This window comes from Callospermophilus lateralis, unplaced genomic scaffold (assembly GCF_048772815.1).
Source record: "Callospermophilus lateralis isolate mCalLat2 unplaced genomic scaffold, mCalLat2.hap1 Scaffold_97, whole genome shotgun sequence".
Classification (NCBI taxonomy): domain Eukaryota; kingdom Metazoa; phylum Chordata; class Mammalia; order Rodentia; family Sciuridae; genus Callospermophilus; species Callospermophilus lateralis.
The window spans coordinates 1487753-1509370 of record NW_027517884.1 but is presented as its reverse complement, the minus strand read 5'-3'; positions in this window follow the sequence as shown (position 1 = coordinate 1509370).

Genomic DNA, 21618 nt, shown 5'->3' with positions numbered 1-21618 from the left:
GAAAGCTCTGGAGAACTCTCAGAGACAAGGCTTCCCAAAGAGTAGGCAAATGGTCACATTGTGGTCTACAATGTGAGGTCCATGTGTGTTTTTACTCTCAACTACGGCTGCCAATCTTTCAGAATAAAATCATGGCATATCTTGGATGAGATTCCCAGTGCTCTGTGGAAAGCCCCCCTGGGCGTAGATCTCAGTTTCCAAGGACGACTCTCATGGGTGGACTCCTAAAATCCAAACACAATACATGGCAATACTTCTCTGAGGTCAGTTACAGAACACAGTCTCTAAGGGGAATCACACCTGAGTTCAATCCTAGGTGGACCCAGTCATCTCTTCCAAACGCCAAACAAATGACCACAATTAAAACCAAAACACTCCCACATGGCCCTTATCTTCTTCCAATAGACACACATAATATCCATTGGCTGGGGGTTTTCATGAGGGGCGCTGTGCAAGACAGTGTCCAAAATAAACTTCCTTGCCCCTCATTTGCCTAAAGTCAGGGTGTCCTGGACACCCTTCCTGTTAACCATGAGTGATCAAATAGGACTGCTGTTAATATTGTTCCAATTCTCCAATTTGAGGCCTACTGGCTCTGGGGTTTAGATTCTTTATGTGAATTGGAGTTATGAGAAAACCCACGCATCTCTGGGCTAGCCTCTGCAGGGCTTTGAAGAACTCATTTGACCGAAAGATCCCGATTCACAATTGATAAAGGTCAGGATCCTTAGAGGAAGGCGAGAGACTTCATCCACAATGACTGTTCTTTTGGCTATTTTGGTTTTGGATACAGAAGAGATTTTTCTTTAGATCCCTCAGGTGCTGAAAATCTAACCACAGCATCACAGAGGGCAAAGAGGCTTATTCAGACCCATCCCATTTCAAAGCAATTAAGCAAAGAGCCACAGGTGATGCCCATTCATTACAATTTGAAAACTGTTTGCTTCAGCCTTCACCAAGGTGTGGCCTGAGGCAAAGACCTTCCTGACATTCAGGGCAACAGAACAATAGGTAAGCAAAAGGCTTAAAGCAGGGTTTCCCACTGAGACTCTTCTGGTCACGCTGGTATCTGAGTTTTCTGAGATGCTCGCCATTTCCTTCAGCTATCCAGTACATGGCCATGTCACAGAGTTTGGTGGTGGTACATATCTTGAACACAAAACCATTTGCCCATTCTGGACAGTGCCCACAATTCAGGAAGAAAACAGAAACTTAAGGAGATAGGAGGTGTTGCCAATCGAAAAGTCAAACCGCAGTCCATTCACAAATTGGGCAGAATGAATGCTGGGAAGCTTTCTACTAGACAGGACACGTCCATTGATACATTCTCTTTTCTAATGTCGACAACCACGGACACAGTGGGATACACAGACCTAGAAACACTCGCCTTGTCAAATGACTTACTAGAAATAGTCCACTTCAAACCAAACAAACTGCTTTTCCTATCAATTCTCAGAACATGTGACAAAGCCACAAACACACACCCACACCCACAAAGGCAACTTCTTTACCCAAGAAGGTCTGTGAATATCCGGAGTGTCCTCTGACTGGTTGGCCATTATTTGTTCCCCCAAAATGGCCTGTCCTGTCTCAGATCTGGTCTCCTTGGCCAACACTGTGAAGTTGTCAGGAGCCAGGGGTGAGCCACTACCTGCTTTTTCATGAAAGACCCCTCTTCAGAGCTTTCCTGGCATTTGGCCATCATCATATCAGTAGGTACCAAAAAAGACTTACTCTGTTCTTGGTAAATCCAAATAAGTTAGCCCACTGGGACTGTGACTGGGACTGTCTCTGGATGCCAGGCTTCTTGGATCCCAAGTTCAGAGAGCTCCATCACCAATAAATTAGTTAGTTCACTTCCTTCAGGAACTGAATTATGACACTACCTTGGCAACCACTTTGTTTTAACAGTAGCTTCGAAGGGTCTCATGTGATGGAGGCTGCCTCTACTTCCTGTGACAGTTTCACAAGTTAAAATGGTATATCAACCATAGGCACCTGGGAACAGCTCACCATACAAGCCTCGTTTGGTCCGTCTTCTCTACATAAAGAAGAAAGTGGCTGATTCAGACAAATCCCTTCATTCTGAGCAGGTTGTTTGCCATGGAAGATGACTTTTGCTCTCTCAGGTCCTAAATAGCTGAATACATCTTCTCCAGGGATCATTTCTGCATGGACCTTGAGGTTCTCTGCCGGTGGAAGATCCCCTCTATTTCTGTATTGTAAGACAAACTCTGTCCCTGCTCTTCTGTATAGTTAGATTGAGGGAAAAGTGTATGGTAAGGCTTAATAACAGGTTCGATTTGGCTTAGGAATCATTCTGATTGATGAATAATGGTATTGGGTACCTGTGATATTTACAAGAATATACAAGTGAAATATAAGTATGAAAACAGAAATCTAGGTAAGATATGAAGCCCAGAAGAGCATTAGGCTCTTGATTGGGATACTTAGCTTTGAATTTTGTTCTGCACAGATGTGTCAGATAAATCGATATACCATGGCATAGTACCTTGTACCTTGGATGATTGAATGTTGAAGAGAACATCCAGTCAAACAGGGATAGTCGGTATTATTAGAAAGATAGTTGGTAGGTTTAGGAAGAAGGGTGAGTATAGGATTGGCAGCAAAAGTTCTTCAGCAATTGGGTTTCAGATAGAGAGTGAATGTAAAAGTTAGTATATGTGAAGAGTCAGTCACAATGATGAACTGGGGAAAATATATAGGAAAGCAGATATGAATACAGACATTATGAAATCAGGCAAAGTATAAAGTCAGTGATAGGATTAGGCATTTTTAACAGGGTTGTTGTTGAATATATAATCTAAGGAAGAAACAAATATGTACTCAACAATAGGATTGACATTTGAGAGCATTAGGCAACCTGCACATAGATGTTTTTAGTAATCCATGCTCACTTTCCATTTAGGCTTTCGTACAATCAAAGTGTGACCTTTGCTTTTTTGTCGAGAATATTACTGTGATAAAATGTATATGGACATCAGGTGACATGAGTATTTCTTCCACCAATTCTGTGAGCAATATTTTGAAGACGTATAAATAAGTGTTGGGTGTAAAATTAGGTGTACCTGGAGTCTTTGGATATAGAGATAATGCATGAATAGACTATCCTGAGAATAAATAATATAACTGGTTCCAACTTTAAATAATTTTTTGAATTGATATCTGAAAATATACAGAAAATCTTATATTGCTATACAATCATTCATTCCATCCTGTTACATTCTAATGGTAATATGAGTGTTATGGTTTATCATGAAGAGTGTGTGAGTTTTGCTTCAAAAGTGATTGTGGAAGTCAAAAATAATGTGTTTGGCAAGAAGTCTCATGAAAAGACCAGTCAAGAGACCTGGAGGAATAAATGTGTTCTGAAGAAGGAATTGATTAAACATGAAAAAAAATTCTTATAAATTTGTGAAACTCTGGATGAAATATATATACTATTATATATATATATATATATATATATATATATATATATATATATATATATATATTTGAATATATGTAGAATACATAGGTAAAATATATGTATGAAAACAGAAATCTAAGTAAGATTTGAAGCCCAGAAGGGCATTGGTCCCTTGATTGGGACTACTTAGCTTTGAATTACTTTCTGCAAAGTTGTCTCAGATAAATCCATATACAATGACATAGGACCTTGTACCTTGGATGATTGAATGTAGAAGCGAACATCCAGTCAAAAAGGGATAGTGTGTAGTGAAAGTTTAATAAAATAGGTACTTGTCACTTCCTGTGTTTCTGTATGCTTAATAAAACACTGTTGAAATCTTGAGAATTGTTTGCTAATCTTGTTCCCAGAATGTGCTGTCCCCATCTGCCAAACTGCAGATTGTACTCCCTCACCCGGTTAAGCGCTAACTGCCCACTGACCCTTACCCATCAATAAACTTCCCTCCCTGCCCTCTCCAAGAAAAGTATATAAGCTCTGCTGAAGCTGTTCTCAGGACTCTCTGCTCTATTCAAGTGAACTCTGAGCCCCAGCATGCTGGACCCCCAGTAAATCCTTTGCTGTTGCATGTTAAAGTCTCTTGGTTGTCCCTTCCTCTGACACTAGCCCGACCTTTACATATGGAGGTTCCACAGAGATCAAGCAGCGGTGGACGAGAGACCCCAATGGACCCCCCTCAGATAAGTAAGGCGCCTCTTTCTGGTTTAAGGTTTCATGTTAGGGTTTGGCAAAATGGCTGTCAATGAAGAGTGTGAGCTCTCTCTGATGGTGGCTGACAGTCGTGTTACAGAACCACAGGCCACGTCCCTGGAGGACGCCTGAGAGGACTCGGGAAATTGAGGAACAATAGTCTCCTTGACTCAGTGATATTTTGTTTTGGATTCAGTATTGCCAGTCCATCGGATTTTGCCGGCTACTCAGTCATGGTCTCAGTGTTGAACGTCCATTGCCTGTCTTTATTGTCTTGTCTTGCCTGTGTCATGTGTCTTGCTTTCACTGTTTGTGTATCTCTCATTATGGAACAGAGCACTTCAATGCCTCTGTCCCTGACCCTTGATCACTATACCAAAGTCCGTTTAAGGGCTCAGAATCTCTTTATTTCAGTAAAGCCCCGGATGTGGTAGACTCTCTGTACCTCCGAATGGCCCACCTTTGGAGTCGGATGGCCCCTAGAAGGATCTTTCTACTTCCCACTAATTTATAATTCAGAGATATTGTCTTTCAGCCATGGCCAGATAGTCATCTGGATCAACAGCCATATATTTTAATTCAGCAGGACCTCTGCAAATTTCCTCCTCAATGGGTCAAGCCTTTTCTTGCCCCTGCCCCCGCAATGACTCCTTCCCCCAGGAACTCACAAACACTCTGCTCCTCCTCCTCCTCCACACTCTGTTTTCCCTGTGTCACCAGATTTGAGTCTACTGGACTCTCCTCCCCCTCCTTATCCCCTGCCCTCATCCTCTAACCCCCAACACCCTCTAAGTGATACCCCTGCTGCTGACTGAGCCTCTCCTCCATTGAAGGAAGCTAAGCCGGCCCAGCGCCCTCCAGGTAATTCCCCTGCAGCACACACAGCACCTCCTCCCATGGAGGAAGCTGGCCCTGCTAAAGGAACTCGCTGGCGGTGAATGATTGAAAACCCTGGAACTCTTGGGATGCCTCCCCTTCGACACTATGGACCAATGATTGACAATGGCCATTGGGGGAAAATTCAAGCCTACCAGTATTGGCCGTTCTTCTCTTCAGACCTATGTAACTTAAAAAATAGCAATCCCCCTTTTACCGAGGACCCCACCCGGCTCTCAGGTGTGGTTGAGTCATTGATGTTTTCACACCAGCCTACTTCGGATGACAGCCAACAACTGCTAGGGACTTTCTTCATGACAGAGGAAAAAAAGGGAATTCTCCAGGAAGCTAAAAAAAAATCCTTGGACCAGGTTTGCATCCGACACAACTTACCAACATAACCAAAGCCGGCTTTCCCTTGAACCGACCCAACTGGGACCCCAACACCTTTGAAGGTAGGGAGCATCTGTCCACTTATCGCCGGGCTCTAATAGTGGGTCTCCGAGCAGCCGCTAGTGACCAACTAATTTGGCCAAGGTAAGAGAGATTATCAGGGGCCTGATGAATCTCCCTCTATGTTTCTAGAGAGAATTATGGAGGCATATAGGAGCTACAATCCTTTTTATCGTCAGGCAGAGAATCAAAAGGCATCTGTCACGATGGCCTTATTGGGCAAACTGCCCTGGATATTAAAACAAAGTTACAAAGCTTAGATTGATTACAAGATATGACTTTGAGAGATTTAGTCAGAGAAGCTGAGAAGGTATACTATAAGAGAGAAACTGAGGAAGAGAAGGGAGCAAATGGAGGATAAAAGAAACATAAGGCAGAGTAAGGCGTTGACTAAGGTCCAGGTCACAACAACAAATAGGCCAAAAATTAAGAAACAGGGAGACAAGAAGGTATACATTGGCCCACGACAGAGGCCACCCTTGGCCTCAGATCAATGTGCCTACTCAAACAAAAAGGACACTGGGCCAAAATTGACATAGAAAGCGACAGCCACGCCAGCCAGCCATTCTGACTCTGGAGGATGACTAAGAAAGTCGGGGCTCAGATCCCCTCCCCGAGCTCAGAGTAACTTTTGAAGTGGAGGGGACCCCAGTAAACTTTGAAGTGGATACAGGGGCAATATACTGAGCCCATAAGGCCACATTGGACCCTCTATCAAATAAAAAATCTCTATTTCAAGGGGCTAATGGCAGTAAATATCGGGCTTGGACAACTAAGAGGACCATGGACCTGGGAAAAGGAAAAATCCATCACTCGTTCCTAGTAGTCCCAGAATGCCTGGCCCCATTGATCGGCGGAGATCTGCTCACCAAGCTCTGGGCCAAAATAAATTTTAACCCTGAAGGCCCTTAAGTGGAATTTCTAAATCTTTCAGTAAAAACTCCAAGAGCCACGGCTCTAACTATGTCAGTAGAAAATGTACATCAACTCACTCACCTTGGTTCAAAGAAACTGCAGGCATTCCTGAAGGATCAAGAACAGAGTTTTCCACTAACAGACTCACAGTGAAGAAAATAACTGAATGGGTAACAAAAGCCTTTGGGTTCATCAATTGGTAAATGCTTACCCTTCCAAGCTTCCTGTATGAAAGCACATATGAGGAACCAAACCAGGACAATACTGGGAAGTGGACATTACTGAAATAAAGCCAGCAAGGTATGGACTTAAATATCTCCTAGTCTTTGTAGATACATTTTCAGGATGCATTTAAGCCTTCCCCACAAAAAAAAGAAAAAAAAAAAGAAAAGAAATAGCGCAAATTTTGGTCAAGAATATCCTAGAAGATATTTTTCCAAGATACAGCCTGCCTAAGTTAATAGGGTCTGATAATGGACCGGCGTTCATGGCCCAGGTAAGTCAGGGGTTAGCCAGGACCCTGGGGATTAATTGGAAGTTACATTGTGCTTATAGACCCCAGAGTTTAGGACAGGTAGAAAGAATGAACCAAACCATTAAACAGACCTTAAAAAAATTAAGCTTAGAGACCGGAATAAAAGATTGTACTATGCTCCTGCCTTATGCACTGTTAAATGAAGAAAATACTCACTCTGATTTTAGTGTAACCTCACCCCCTATGAAATTCTCTATGGTGCCCCTCCTCCAGTAAGGGACCTAACACCAACTCTAAGACCTTACAATCCCTTCCACACCAGCTTGCTTGAGAGACTTAAAGCTCTTGAAAGAATTCAGTGACACCTGTGAAAACAGCTGGCCACTGCCTACCAAACTGGGGACGAGGGGACTCCACATCGATATCAAGTAAGAGACTTTGTCTTCGTAAGACGACATCAGGTGACATCGCTGGAACCCCGCTGGAAAGGACCATTCCAGGTGCTACTTATAACACCTACAGTGGTAAAGGTAGATGGAATCACTTCCTGGATGCATGCCTCTCATCTCAAGCCTGCGCCCTGTCCAGACATTGACTGGAAACTGGAATTGGCTGGAAACTGGAAAAGACTGGTAACCCTTTCAAATTGCACATTCGCCGTGTGGATAAGGCTATAGACTCTCCCCTTGACCACCAGTATTTCTAACCCTCATCACCCCTTTCAGCAGCGATGGCTGATCACAAATTCTACTGGACAAGAAGTTTAATCAATCTTGCATACAGCCCCCTTAGGGACCTGGTGGCCATCTCTCCACCCAGACATTTGTCAGCTGGCTATATGTCTTTCCTATTCAGATATCCCTGAAGAAGAGGATCCCACTAAAATTCCATTAAATCCCTTCCGTATCATATGTAATGGAAACAAACATTATGGATGTAGGGACACGTGAGCCAGATGCAGGTCGGCTAGCCTAGATTACTATGTTTGCCCGGTGAACTATCAAAGCCACAAACAGCCATGGCTGTGTCTGGGAAAAGCCGACTTCTTCTGTAATCAAGGGGATGTGAGCATACAGGGGCTGCACGATGGAACCCAAACTCCTAATCAAATTCAGTACACAGCATTGGCCATATTACCAATAAGATAACCTAAATCGATGGCACCCAGAGGGGTCTCTAGATCCTCAAATTCTGTGGAACCTTTTTAACTTTGGGAAGGGCTCAAAGGCATGAAAAGAGATTCCCCTATGTGGAGGCCTTTTCCGTCCTTCGCTCACATCCTGAACTATGCTTCTCCAATAGATCCTCACCCTCAGCCTTCTGCTCTAGTCTCTCTGCTGTCACTCCCACCTCAACAACCTGATTTCTCCCATCCCGTTACTAGATCAACAACCCAAACATCCGCCGGTTCTCAGACCATTGCCCCCTTGCTGAGGTAGCAGGTACTTAGTTACCACTCTACCCACTCACTCCTCTCTTCTCCTGTCAGCACCCATACGGGGTTTCACCAGGTCCTTTTACCAGCAAACCTAAAGCTCAAAATAGCTGAGAAGACCCCTATCCAAGATGTAATAAAAATGGTCTTTAAAGTTGCTTTGTCATCACTGAAAACAGGTTACTAAGAATTTAAAGTCCCTCACAGGCTTTTTGGATACACACTCCCATCTTCCCCTCTTTTCTACATGTTCTACTGCTCAAGTTTTTGTTGCTAGAAAATCCCAAACCCCTTTCCCATTATTCTTTTACATCTCTCCGTACTCATTCTCAGATCCTCGGAACTGCTCTAAGTCCCGCCTTCCCTCTCTTTCCCCTCTGTTCCACACCCACAGAAAAGTCTTAACTGATCTTCTCCAGATGTCTTCACCATGGCTGACTTTAGGACGTTCAGCAAAAGAGTCCCTATAAAAGAGTTCAGTGTAGACAAACTTCCTGTTTTCATGTGGCCCTGTTCTACTTGGCCACTGGCTAAAACAATCAGTACTTGTAAGCTAGACACCCCCTTACTAGTTTTTCACAAAATATGTGAACAAGGCCTCTGACTTTGAGCTGGGGCTTCAAAGAGATGGCTACATTTCTATGATAAAGAAGTTACCAACTGGCTCCATGGTAACAGCTGGCAAGCGGAAAAAAGAAAGGGATGAAATATCTCTCCCCCTCCCAGGTGTCCTTGAAAAGTTAATTTGCTCAGAACAGAGGAAAAAAACATAAAAAAACTGCTTTTTGTGAATTTCTGCTGACTGTGAACTTCTGAGCACATTCCCTTACATGTTGGGTACAAAATTCTGAAACTTCCTAAACTTGGGGTTCATGGGATTAATTGATTACAACAGAAGCAATGCCCTCTGAATCCGTTTGCAACCAAATAGGACTGTTTCCCTAGCTTTGGTGCTATCTTAGGTGCCTTGTCTTGACTGTTCCTACAAGAGTATAATTCTATATACTTAAACATTTTTATGTTTTCATTAAATGGTCAACAGTGGTGATTAAATGTGTAATGGAGCAGAGGTTACCCAGAGTGCTCTATCATGATGCAGGTTCATTTGAAGATCAAACAGGGGGGCATACAACCCGGTTCCACAGGCAACATATATCCCTCACTTCAGCCATCCTATTAGGAATACGAGTTGCTGCAGGGGAGGTCACAGGAACCACTGCCTTGGTCCATGGTACAAAGCAAAATACCCAATTAGAAGCAGCAATAGACCAAAACTTAAAGATATTAGAAACCTCCATCACAGCTTTGTGGGAATCTTTAACCTCTCTCTCTGATGTTGTTTCATACAACAATCGAGGGTTGGACCTCCTTTTCATGAGAGAATGGTGCCTTTGTGCTGCATTGAGGGAAGAATGTTATTTTTATGGCAACAATACTGGAGTTGTAAAAAATTTATGAGTAAAATAAAAGGATGCCTTGAAGAGTGTCAACGAAAGAGAGAGGCCCAAAAAGGGTGGTTTGAGTCTTGGTTCACACAGTCCCCCTGGTTAACTATACGTTTATCAACCTTGGCCAGTCCAATAATAATACTCACATTCTTGCTAACTATAAAACCCTGTTTGCTCAACCATGTATTTTCATTTCTCCAACCTCAAATTAGACAAGTTAAACTTATGGTAATACCCCACTAGCAGACATAGAATGTGACACCACTCCAATGATCACTTTTATGATTAAAAGTAGCCAGAAGAAGACGTGGGGAATGAAAGGTTAATAAAATGGTACTTGTCACTTCCTCTTTTTCTGTATGCTTAACAAAACACTGTTGAAATCTTGAGAACTGTTTGCTAATCTTGTTCCCAGAATGTGCTGTCTCCAACTTCCAAAATATATAATGTACTCCCTCTCCCGGTTGCATGCAAACTGCCCACTCGCCCTGACCCATCAATAAACTTCCCTCCCTGCCCTCTACAAGGAAAACACATAAGCTCTGCTTAAGATGTCCTCAGGGCTCTCTGCTCGATTCAAGGGAGCTCTGAGCCCCAGCATGCTGGACCCCCAATAAACCCTTTGCTGTTCCATGAGACAGTCTCTTGGTGGTCTCTTCCTCCGACGCTCACCTGAACATTACTTGGATGATTGAATGTAGAAGAGAACATCCAGTCAAAAAGGGATAGTCGGTAGGATTAGGAAGATAGTCGGTATGTTTAGGAAGGAGAGTGAGTATAGGATTTGGAACAAAAGTTTTTTAGCAATAGGGTTTTGGTTAGAGAGTGAATGTAAATGTGAGCACATATGAACCATCACAATGATGAACTGGGGAAAATATGTAGGAAAGCAGATATCAATAGAGACATTACGAAATCAGGCAAAGTATAAAGTGTGTGATAGAATTAGGCATTTTCAACAGGGTTGATTTTGGATATATTATCTTAGGAAGAAACGAATATATTGTCACAAATAGGATTGACTTTTGAGAGCATTAGGCAACCTGGACATGGATGTTTTTAGTCATCCATGTTAACTTTACATTTAGGCTTTGGTAGAAACATAAGTGTGACCTTTTCTTTTTGTGTCCAGAATATTACTGGGTTAAATTGTATATGTAGATCAGGTGACATGAATATTTCTTCCACCATTTCTGGGAGCCATAATTTGAATACGTATAAATTAGTATTGAGTTTACAATGAGGTGTACCCTGTTTCTATGAATATAGAGACAATGCATGAATAGACTATACTGTGAATAAATAATATAACTGGTTCCACTTTAAATAATGGATTGATTTGATATCTGAAAATATATAAGAAATCTTATATTGATATACAATCATTCATTCCATCCAGTTATACATCTAATGGTAATATTAGGGTTATGGTTTATCATGAACGGTGTGTGAGTTTTGCTTCAAAAGGGATTATGGAAATCGAAAATAATGGGTTTGGTAAGAAGTCTCATGAAAAGACCAGTCAAGAAACATGGAGGAATACATGTGTTCTGAAACAGAAAATTATTGAAAGTGAAACACATACCCATAATTTTGCTAACTTGTGGATGAAATATATACTCTATTATGTGCATTACCTGAAGAAATAGTAATGTACCAGTGGCGAATAAGAATGAACATGAAAATACACATCATGTCCCATATGAATCTACTTGTATTAATGAGAAACTGGGTCAATTATTGTAGAAATATTAGGATATGTATGCACCATTCACTGAAGTTAGTTTTCATTACTAGGAAGCAAATATGTATTTCAGGTGGATGAATATTTCAGAGAATAACCTTTTGAAATGTTGACTATAAATCCACATACATGAATATGAAAAAATTTAGGGAGTGTATAATAAGGCATATATATTTTATATTTTAAAAAAATCTGGAGTGTGTATATATACACACAGAGAGAGAGAGAGACATTAAAAAGTAGCAATATATATGCCAATCGAAATTCACCGTGATATATATATCTTACACAGATAGAAAAATATTCAATTTACTGAACATGGATTTATGTATAATATTGTTCAACTAGGAGGCTCACACATAGCATGAATTTTCAAATCCCATAGCGTTTAGGTGGAGTGATCACTTCTCATCATTTGTATCTGTCAAGTCAGACACCTCACAAGAACGTATGTGTGATACCAGGTAGTATTCTATATGTGCATATAAAAATAGATGTGCTCAATAGGTTACATAAAATGGGAGAGAGGAATTCACATATTTGTTAAATTTAAAAATACATGGAGAACTATTTCAATTTAAATCGACTAGATTTATAGCACCTACATTTTGTCATGCAAAAGCCATGTCCAACTATACACCATGCCTCCTCTGAACTGCTTGTATTTATATTCTGTTTGGGTTATTTTTCTCCATCTTATTAGGATTAGTAGTCAGAGACAAGTAGGGTATGGGTTAGTGTCACGGATTCAGTATTTCAAATGGAAAATAGGAAAATAAATCCAATGTGTATGCAAATATGTGCCACAAAAAATATTCCCACTCTCATCCAGAAAAATGCCTTGAAATTATCTTCGCCCCAGGTAAAACACAATTAGAAAAGAAGAGTTAGAAAATCTGTGAATACATATGTGGAATGGAAAATGCTCAGGAGTTCACAACCTTGGAGGTGGTAGAGGAGTTTCCAAAAGTAAGGGACAGTGTAAACACTCCACAATCATGGAGCTATGCTGGCCTAAAGACTTCTTGAGAAACTGCCTCTGAGTTTGGGCATTTGAAATATATGTTGTTGTCAGGAGCTTTAGCTTCCTTTGAAGTGAGACCATCAAACCTGGGTCAGTATCTATGTGACCTGGAGGACATGGTTTCTTATTTTCCGATGAACATGAGGCAGCAGTGCTGAAGTCTCTTTGTAGGTAAACTGTGGCCTCTTCGGGCAAAGTGACACCCCGTGTGGACTTTGAAGCCATTTGGTCATCCTCCACTTTTCGTGGTGTTTTTTTGCTGCTGCACTGGGAGTTTGGTATTTGATTCATGACATACAAGGAGTTCAACTGGGACACAGTGCATGAGGGAGTCTTGTAACGTGTGGTGGGTCAGGCTCTGCAGGAGAATGCACCAACTGGGCTTCTATTCCACATTGCTTGCCGCCTTGACCATAGCAACCTAATTCTGAACATTGCCCTGAAAACTCTGCATATAACAAGATGCCTTTTCATATAATGGTCTCCTGGCTGCATCAAGTCAGTCACAAGCCATTTGGACGCCAATGGCAGATCCACATGGCCACATCACAGATGTATTATCACACACCTGCCTACCACTGCTCTAGGCCCACTACTCAGCTGGCTCCAACTTACTGGTATCTCTGTTCTACACCATTTTCATGAAACCCAGTCAATCAAGGCACTGTCTGTTACACTCATGATCAGCAACAGGACATCCAATGGTTCTCCAGTGCCATCTGGTCATTGGGAATTTCAAAAATTTCATGGTGTTTTTCTTTCCATTTTTCAAGAATGAAGTTGGAGGCACTTTGGGGTTTCCATTCATCCAGGAACCATTACATGGGGAGGAAGCTCATTTCAATGAAAGCTCTGAGGAACTCTAACAGGCAAGGCTTCCCAAACACTGGCCAAAAGGTCACATGAAGCCAGGCCCATTGAGGTCTACAACGTGAGGTCCATGTGTCTTTTGACTTTAACTATGGCTGCCAAGTTTTTCAGAATAAAATCATGTGATATCCTTGCTGAGATTTTCAGCTCTCTGTGGAAAGCCATCCTGGGCCTAGATCTCAGGTTTCAAGGGCAACTCTCATGTGTGGCCTCCTACAATGCCAACACAATTAATGGCAATACTTCTCTGAGGTCAGTTCCAGAACTCAGTCTCCAAGGAGAATCACACCAGAGTTCAAGCCCATGTGGACCCTGTCATCTCTTCCAAACGCCACACAAATGACCACAATTAAAACCAAAACATTCCCACATGGCCCTCATCTTCATCCATATAGGCACTCATCATAAACTCTGGCTGGAGGTTTCCATGAGGGATGCAGCCCAAGACAGTGTCCAAAATATCCACCATTGCCCCTCATTTGTCTAAATTTAGGGTGGTCTGGAAACCCTTTCTGTGAACCAAGAGTGATCAAATAGGCGTGCCGTTAATACTGCTCTGCTTCTCCAATTTGAGGCCTACTGACTGTCAGGTATAGATTGCTTATGTGATTTGGCATCATGAGAGAAACCAAGCATTTATGCAGGACTTTGAATAACTTATTTGACCTATAGGAATCCTATTCTCACTTGATGGACGTCAGGAACCTAACAGAGAAAGGCAAGAGACTTCATCCACAATGACTGATCCTTTTGCCATTTTGGTTTTGGATGCACACATGGGATCTTCTTTAGATTTATCAGGAGCTGAGAATCTTAGCCACAGCCTCAACCAGGGCCTAGTGTCTGATTAAGACACATCCCTTTCCAAAGAAATTAAGCAATGAGCCACAGGTGATGCCCATTCATTTCCATTTGAAAACTGTTTCTTCAGGCTTCAAAAAGGGGTGGCCTGAAACAAAGACCTTCCTGACATTCAAGGCAACAGAACCATAGGTAAGCAAATGGCCCAAAGCAGGGTTTCTCCAATGAGACTTTACTGGTCACACTAATATCTGAGATGTTCCCATTCCCTTCAGCTATCAAGAACATGGCCATGTCACAGAGCATGGAGGTTATACATATCTTGGACAATAAATCATGAGCTCATTCTGGAGAGTGGCCAGAGTTCAGGAAGAAAACCGGAACTTAGGAAGTTAGTAGTTGTTTCCTATCCATAAGACAAGCCACAGTCTATTCATCACTTATGAACGATGAATGCTGGGAAGCTTTCTACTAGACAGGACACCTCCATTGATGCATTCTCTTTTCTAATGTCTAAAACCACGGACACAGTGGATACACAGACATAGAAACACTCGCCTTGTCAAAAGAGTTACTATCAACAGTAGACTCCAAAGCAAACGAACCACCTTTATTACCTATTCGCAGAGTATGAGACAAAACCACAAACTCACACCCACACACATAAAGTCACCTCATTCCCAAAAGTGGATCTGTGACTATCTGGAGTGTCCTCTGACTGGTGGGCCATACTATGTTCCTCTCGAAATGGCCTTTCCTCTCTCAGATTTTGTCTCCTTGGCCAACTCTGTGATGCTTTGAGGAGCCTGCAGTTAGCCACTACCTGCTATCTCAGGAAAGGCCTCTCTTCAGAGCTCAATTGGCATTTGGCCATCCTCAAATCAGTAGGTACCAAGAAGGTCTGAATCTGTACTTGGTAAATACAAACAAGTGAGCCCACTGGGACTGGGACTGGGACTGGCTCTCGGTGCCTGGCTTCTTGCATCACAATTTCAGAGAGTTCCATCACCAAGGAAGTTAGCTAGGACACTTCCTTCAGGAACTGAATGAGGTCACTGCCTTGGCAACAACTTTGTCCTAACCGTTGCTTCCAAGGGTTCCATGAGATGGAGGCTGCTCCTACTTTGTGTGACAATTTGACTTGTTACAATGGTATATCAAAATAGGCACCTGGAAACAGCTCTCCACGCAGGCCTGCTTAGGTCCATCTTCTCTACATTAAGAAGAGAAAGGCTGATGCATACACATCCCTTCGTCCTGTTCAGGTTGTTTTCCATGAAGATGGATTTTGCTCTCTCAGATCCTTCATAGCTGCCTACATCTTCTCCAGGGATCATTTCTGCATCGAACTTTGAGGTTCTCAGCAGTTGGAAGATACCCTACATTCCTGTATTGTAAGGCGAACTCTGTCCCTGCTCTTTTGTAATTTTAGATTGAAGCAACAGTGTATGGTTAGGGTTAATAACAGGTTCGATTTGGGCAAGGAATCATTATGCGGGATGAATAATGGTATTGGGAACCTGCAATATTTATAGGAATATAGAGATGAAATATAAGTATGAAAACAGAAATCTAGGTAAGATTTGAAGCTCAGAAATGCATTGGGCAACTGATTGCGATACGTAGCTTTGAATTACGTTCTAGATACATGTTTCAGAAAAATCGATATACAATGGCATAGGATCTTGTACCTTGGATGATTGAATGTAGTAGAGAACATCTACTCAAAAAGGGATAGTCGATAGGATCAGGAACATAGTCAGTATGTTTCGGAAGAAGGGTGAGTATAGGATTTGGACCAAAGTTCATAAGCAATAGGGTTTCGGTTAGAGAGTGAATGTCAATGTCAGCACATGTGAAGGGTCAGTCACAATGTTGAACTGGAGAAAATATGTAGGAAAGTAGATATCAATAGAGACATTAGGAAATCAGGCAAAGTACAAAGTGAGTGAAAAAATTAGACATTTTCAATGGTATTGAGGTTGAATATATAATCTTAGGAAGAAACAAATATGTAGTCACCAACAGGATGATCATTTGAGAGCATTAGGCAACCTGGACATGGATGTTTTTAGTAATCCATGTTCAGTTTCCGTTTAGGCTTTGTTACAGTCATACGTGTGACTTTTGCATTTTGTGTCCAGAATACTACTGTGATAACATGCATATGTAGATCAGGTGACATGAGTATTTCTTCCACCATTTCTGGGAGCAATATTTTGAAGATGTATAAATTAGTATTGGGGGTACAAAGAGGTGTAACCTGTGTCTATGAATATAGAGATAATGCATGAATAGACCATACTGTGAATAGATAATATAACTGGTTCCACTTTACAAAATGTATTGAATTGATATCTGAAAATATATAAGAAATCTTATATTAACATAAAATCATTCATTCCAACCAGTTATACATCTAATAGTGATATTATAGTTATGATTTATCATGCAGTGTGTGTCCGTTTTGCTTCAAAAGTGATAAAGGAATTCGAAAATAATGTGTTTGGAAAGAAATCTCATGAAAAGATCAGTCAAGAAACATGGAGGAATCCATGTGTTCTAAAGCAGGAAGTGATTGAAAGTGAAACAAATGCCTATAAATTTGCTAACCTGTGGAGGAAATATATATCCTATGATGTGCATAAACTGAAGAAATTGTAATGTCCCAGTGTTGAATAAAAATGAACATCGATAAACACATCATGTCCCATAGGCATCTATTTGCATTGATGATAAACTGTGTCAGTTACTATAGAAATATTAGGATTTGTATGCACCATTCACTGAAGTTAGTTTTCAGTACTAGGAAGCAAATATGTATTTCAGGTGGATGAAATTTTTTGAGAATAATCTTGTGAAAAGTTGATTATAAATCCACATTCATGAACATGAATAAAATTAGGGAGTGTATATAAGACACATATATTTCATATTTTGAAAAATAGAAGGAGAGAGTGTATATATATATATATATATATATATATATATATATATATATATATATATACACACACAGACACACACACATACACACCCAGAGACATTAAAAATAGCAATATATGCCAATCAAAATTCACCATGAAATATATATCATCCACAGATCCAAAAATATTCATTGTACTGAACATGGATTTGTGTATAATTTTGTTCAACTAGGAAGCTCACCCATAGGTTGAATTTTCAGTTCCAACGACATTTAGAAGGAGTGATCTTTTCTCTCAATTTGTATCTGCCAAGTTAGCCACCTCACAAGAATGTACGTGTAGTACCAGGTAGGATTCTCTATGTGTATATACAAATATATTTGCTGAGTAGGCTACAGAGAAAGAGAGACAAGAATTCACATATTTGTTATCTTTAAAACCACATGGACAACTATTGCAACAAAAAATTGTCTAGATTTATAACCCCTAACCTTTAAAATGCAAAAGGCAAGTCCAACTATACACCATGCCTCCTCTGAACTGCTTGTATTTCTATTATGTTTGGGTTATTTTTCTGCCTCATATTAGGATTAGTAGTCAGAGACTAGTAGGGTGTGGTTTAGTGTCAGAGATAAAGTATTTGAAATGGAAAATTGGAAAATGAATCCAATATGTATGCAAATATGTCCTACACAAAAGTCTTCCCACTCTCATCCAGATAAATCCTTTGACATTACCTTCACCCCATGTAAGATGCAATTCGAAGAGAAGAGTTAGAAAATCTGTGAATACATATCTGGAATGGAAAATGCACAGGAGTTCACAACCTTGGAGGTGGTAGAGGAGTTTCCAAAAGTAAGTGACTGTGTAAACACTCCACAAACATGGAACTCTGCTGGCCAATAGCCTTCTTGTAAAACTGCCTCTGAGTTTGGACACTTGAAATATATCTTGTTGTCTGGAGCTTTAGCTTCATTTCTGGTGAGACCATCAAACCTGGATCTGCATCTATGTGACCTGGAGGACATCGTTTCTTATTTTCCATTGAATATGTGGTACCAGTGTTGATTTCTCTCTTTGTTGGTAAACTGTGGCCACTGGAAGCTTATTGTCTCCCTGAGTGGACTGTGAAGCCATTTGGTCATCCTGCCCTTTTTGTGGTGTTTCTTTCTTTTTTTTTAATTTTATTTTTTTATTGGTTGTTCAAAACCCTACAAAGCTCTTGACATATCATATTTCATACATTAGCATACATTAGCTTCAAGTGAGTTATGAACTCCCTTTTTTGCCCCAAGTACAGATTGCAGAATCACATGGGTTACACATCCACATTTTTACATAATACCATAATAGTAACTGTTGTATTCTGCTACCTTTCCTATCCTCTACTATCCCCCCTCCCCTCCCCTCCCATCTTCTCTCTCTACCCCTTCTACTGTAATTCATTTCTCACCTTGTTTATTTTCCCATTCCACTTACAACCTCTTATATGTAATTTAGTATAACAATGAGGGTCTCCCTCCGTTTCCATGCAATTCCCCTTTTCTCTCCCTTTCTCTCCCACCTCATGTCTCTGTTTAATGTTAATCTTTTCTTCCTGCTCTTCCTCCCTGCTTTATTCTTAGTTGCTCTCATTATATCAAAGATGACATTTGGTATTTGTTTTTTAGGGATTGGCTAGCTTCACTAAGCATAATCTGCTCTAGTGCCATCCATTTCCCTGCAAATTCCAAGATTTTGTCATTTTTTAGTGCTGCGTAATACTCCATGGTGTATAGATGCCACATTTTTTTAATCCATTCATCCATTGAAGGGCATCTGGGTTGGTTCCACAATCTAGCTATTGTAAATTGTGCTGCTATGAACATCGATGTGGCAGTATCCCTGTAATACGCTCTTTTAAGGTCTTCAGGGAATAGTCCGAGAAGGGCAATAGCTGGGTCAAATGGTGGTTCCATTCCCAGCTTTCCCAGGAATCTCCATACTGCTTTCCAAATTGGCCGCACCAATTTGCAGCCCCACCAGCAATGTACAAGAGAACCCTTTTCTCACTCCAGTAAGATTGGCAGCCATTATGAAATCAAACAACAACAAGTGCTGGCGAGGTTGTGGTGTTTCTTGATGCTGCAATGGGAGGTTGGTATTTGCTTCATGAAATACAAGGAGTTCAACTAGGATATAGGGCTGGAGGGAGTTCTGTCACGTGTGTTGGGTCAGGGTGTGCAGGAGAATTCACCAACCAGGGTTCTATCCCACATAACTTGCCCCCTTGACCATAGCAACTTGATTGTGAACATTGCCCTGAAACCTCTCCATATAACAAGATGCCTTTTCATATAATGGTCTGCTGGCTGTACCAAGTCAGTCACAAGCTATTTGGAAGAAAATGGCAGATCCACATGGCGACACCACAGTTGTATTATCACACACCTGCCCACCACTGCTCTAGGCCCACTACTCAGCAGGCTCCAACTTACTGGCATCTCTGTTCTGCACCATTTTCATGAAACACAGTCAATAAAGGCACTGTCTGTAACACAACAATCAAGCCACTGTCTGCAACAGAACATCCAATGGTTCTCCAGTGCCACTTGGTCATTGGGAATTTCAAAAATATCATGGTATTTATCTATCCATTTTTCAAGAATGAAGTTGGAGGCACTTTGGGGTTTCCATTCTTCAAGGAACCATTACATGGGGAGGAAGCTCATTTCAATGAAAGCTCTGAGGAATTCTAACAGGCAAGGCTTCCCAAACACTGGCCAAAAGGTCACATGAAGCAAGGCCTATGGAGGTCTACAACGGGAGGTCCACGTGTCTTTTGACTCTTAACTATGGCTGCCAAGTTTTTCAGAATAAAATTATGCGATATCCTTGCTGAGATTTTCAGTTCTCTGAGGAAAGCCATCCTGGGCCTAGATCTCAGGTTTCAAAGGCAACTCTCATGTGTGGCCTCCTACAATGCCAAAACAATTAATGGCAATACTTCTCTGAGGTCAGTTCCAGAACTCAGTCTCTAAGAGGAATCACACCTGAGTTCAAGACAATGTGGAACCTGTCAACTCTTCCAACCGCCACACAAATGACCACAATTAAAACCAAAACATTCCCACATGGCCCTCATCTTCAGCCGTATAGACACTCATCATAAACTCTAGCTGGAGGTTTCCATGAGGGGCGCTGCCAAAGACAATGTCCAAAATATGCACCCTTGCCCCCCATGTGTCTAAATTCAGTGTGGCCTGGACACCCTTCCTTTGAACCAGGAGTGATCAAATAGGCCTGCTGTTAATGCTGCTCTGCTTCTCCAATTTGAGGCCTACTGACAGTCAGGTATAGATTCATTATGTGATTTGGCATCATGAGAGAACCCAAGTACTTCTGCAGGATTTGAATAACTCATTTGACCCATCGGAATCCTATTCTCACTTGATGGATTTCCGGAACCTATCACAGGAAGGCAAGAGACTTCATCTACAATGACTGATCTTATTGCCATTTCGGTTTTGGATGCACACATGGGATCTTCTTTACATCTATCAGGAGCTGAGAATCTTATCCACAGCCTCAAACAGGGCCTAGTGTCTGATTAAGACCCCATCCTTTTCAAAGCAATTAAGCAAAGAGGCACAGGAGATGCCCATTCATTTTCATTTGAAAACTGTTTCTTCAGGCTTCACAAAAGGGTGGCCTGAGGCAAACACCTTCCTGACATTCAAGGCAATAGAACCATCGTTAAGCAAATGGACCAAAGCAGGGTTTCTCCACTGAGACTTTACTGCTCACACTGATGTCTGAGTTTACCGAGATGTTCCTATTCCCTTCAGCTATCAAGAACATGGACATGTCACAGAGCTTGGAGGTGGTACATATCTTGCACAATAAATCATGAGCCTATTCTGGAGAGTGGCCAGAATTCAGGAAGAAAACAGGAACTTAGGATGTTAGTAGGTGTTTAAGATCCATAAGGCAAACCACAGTCCATTCATCAATTGAGCAGGATGAATGCTGGGAAGCTTTCTACTAGACAGGACACCTCCATTGATGCATTCTCTTTTCTAATGTCTAAAACCACGGACACAGTGGATACACAGACATAGAAAGTCGCCTTGTCAAAAGACTTACTAGAAACAGTCGACTCCAAACCAAACCAACCACCTTTCCTACCTATTCTCAGAACATGAGACAAAACCGCAAACTCACACCCACACACAAAGGCACCTCCTTCCCAAAAGTAGGTCTGTAACTATCCGGAATGTCTTCTGACTGGTGGGCCATACTATGTTCCCCACAAAATGGCCTCTCCTCTCTCAGATCTTGTCTCCTTGGCCAACTCTGTGATGCTTTGAGGAGCCAACCGTTAGCCACTACCTGCTATCTCAGGAAAAGCTTCTCTTCAGAGCTCTACTGACATTTGGCCATCCTCACATCAGTAGGTACCAAGAAGGTATGATCTGTACTTGGTAA